The 2,822-nt window shown below is 38.7% G+C and overlaps 1 pseudogene; it reads right to left on the minus strand.

Annotated features, from left to right (window-relative positions):
* Positions 1–348: 348 nt before the first annotated feature.
* Positions 349–1,281, minus strand: LOC132351805 (malate dehydrogenase, cytoplasmic-like; annotated as a pseudogene).
* Positions 1,282–2,822: the final 1,541 nt, after the last annotated feature.

Below are 2,822 nucleotides of genomic sequence, written 5' to 3' on the forward strand. Positions count from 1 at the left end.
GTTTCTATTGTTACATTATTCTTCTGGGATGAGAAACATGTTCATGCTTCTCTGCATGTCTAGTAAATTTTAATTGCATGCTGGACATCATAAGTGTGAGCTTGCTGAGTTCTGGGTTTTGTTTCTTTATCTTTTTTTTTAAAGGATGCTAAACTGAAATTTTGTTCTGTTAGCTAGATTACTTGATAATTGTCTAGATTTTTTTTGAATACATATTTGATTTAGAATGCAGCACTAACACCATGATGATAAACTGTCACAGATTTGTATCAAGAAACACACAATCTTTAAAATGTGTTGTTTTCACAAGTAATTTAAGTATAGCATTATTATTATTTGGTACTAGAGTCAAAGACAACATTTAGATTCTTCATTGTTGGGGTACTTAGTAACATCAAAATGATTGTCTAGTTAGACAGAGGAAAGAAATTCATATGCAGTTTCTTTTCTTTTTGCCAGTTCCCTTGCAGAAACTCCATCTCCTCTCCTGAGAAATCATTAATAAGGAGAACTTCAACAACCTTCCAGGTCTTGTTCTTGATTATAACAGGGAATGAATTGATCAGATCACTGGGAATACTATAGAAGTTGCCATAAGAGATAACACTCATGGACACAAATTATCCCTCTGGGATTCCAAACCAGGTGTCTCTGATGTGGTCACAAGATGGCTTTTGCAGCCGCCATTGCACTGGATAGGTTTCAAGCCTTGAAGACAGCAGTACCACAGTGCTGCACAGCCGTGATGAATTCTCCCTTGAGCCAGCTGTCAGCTGCATAAGTACCATCTTCCTTTCCTTGCAGTTTCACCTTGGCATGGTTGACATCTGGATACTGAGCTGAGGAATGGTTTCCCCAGATGATGACATTCTTTACATCATCAGAAGTCACATCAAATTTAGCACCAAGTTTAACAGAGCAGTTCAGCTCGGTTGTGATCCAAAAGAGTCAAGCAACAGAAGTTCTCCTTGGGGATGGACTTGAAGCAATCAGGCCATTGGTATTGGCTGGGTTTCCCACCACAATAACCTTAACTGACTTCTTGGCATATTTCTTCAAGGCTGCACCCTGGCATTTGAAGATTTTCACATTTGCTTTGAGTAAATCTTTCCTCTCTGTGCCATCCCTTTTTGGCATGGAGCCCAAAAGAATGGCTACAACCATGTCTTTGAGGGCAATCTCTTCTTTATTTGTTGTGATGACATCTTTCAGGAGGGATGGGCAGTCTTGCAGTCCCATTAAGACACCATCCAGGACACCCATCATGGGAGTAATATACAACAGCACAAGAATTATAGGCTGGTCTTTACCAAAGACAGATCCATTTCCAATAGTGTACAGCAGTGAATATGCAATTTGACCAGCTGCTCCAGTCGCAAGGACTCTGATTTGTTCAGAATTTGTAGTCGAGGGCCTTCTGTTTTCAAGGGCTTTGTGACAAAAACCCTTAAAAACACTGTTGACATGATTGGGAACTGCATGGAAAATTTCAACACCTGCCTTGGCTAGATTCTTTTAAGTCTTGTTTTTAAGCTTTTTTTGGTGGATTGATTTAGAGTACACTGTACTCTGGGTATTCAATATGGAATATTCCTAGTTCTGGCTGGCCAGAACTCAAACATCTCCAAGTTCTTTGGGGGCTTTGAGAATCATCCACTTTACAGCTTCCTGGTCCATTTTTTATGTAGTCTTGAAAGGATTCGCCCTATGATATGTCACTGAGTATTCAGCAGCAGTCTCATGGTGACTCTTATGCAGGATTCTGGGTCTCATTCTTCATGTTGCTTTCTCCTCTCCAGTTCTTTGCTCTACAAAGTTCAGTGATCTTCCCAAACTATGTTTTCTGTCATATCAACTCAGGGGGTTAATTTCACCTTAGTATCCATTCAGTCTTCCTCTACTACTGCCCCAGCAACAGTAGAATTCCCAAGCATAAGTTATTCTGTCTAAAATAATGCTCTGGGGCCCCAGAAGTTCTATCTATGTTAGTTTTTGGTCCTCCATATCCAGTAGAATGATCTCAGAAGGTGGGGTGATCTTGGTACTCAAAACTACTCTGCCATGAAAACTCCAATACCTTCACTTTTGGTGGTCATTTCACCAATATTATTTCCACACTCTTTAATCTTTTCATAGTCTGGAAAGTGGATGTTAGATCAGTCTCACACAAGCATATGTTTCCATGTATGCATGTATACAAACACATGTATATACACACACACATACTTATCAAGGACAAAATTTATTATCAGTAGCTGTTTTATTATCACAATAAAACATAGTAATAATGGCTAAGATTTTTTTGAGACTTTATTATGAACCAGGAACTGTGACAAATACTTTTATTTTCCTCTTATGAAATATGAGGCTTAGAGAATTGGGGTAATTTGTACAAGGTCATACATTAAGTAACAGGTGAAGCCAAGTTTGAGTACAGCAAGCTTGACTCTAGAGAAGGAATTGGTAAACAATGGCTTGCAGACTGTGCCACCAGTTTTTGTAAGTTTTATCCCAAGAGAGCCAAGCACATTCATTTTTGTAGTGTCTGTGGCTTCTTTTGAGCTACAGTTGTAGAGTTGAGTAGTTGCAACATAGACTGAATGGCAGCCAAAAATATTTACTATCTGTCCCTCTACAGGATGAGTTTGCTGACCCTTACTCTAAATCATGAATTAATTACTCTCTAATTTTCAAGGCTATCTCCACTGTTACCTTAAGGTAGTTTTTCATGTCATTTTGCTGACCATTGAAGTTCTCTTCATTCATATCCTCTGCTTTCAAAGTATACTTTTCAGCATACCAAAAATAGCCCATCATTAAGA

Source organism: Balaenoptera ricei, chromosome 17, assembly GCF_028023285.1.
Source record: "Balaenoptera ricei isolate mBalRic1 chromosome 17, mBalRic1.hap2, whole genome shotgun sequence".
NCBI classification, from domain to species: domain Eukaryota; kingdom Metazoa; phylum Chordata; class Mammalia; order Artiodactyla; family Balaenopteridae; genus Balaenoptera; species Balaenoptera ricei.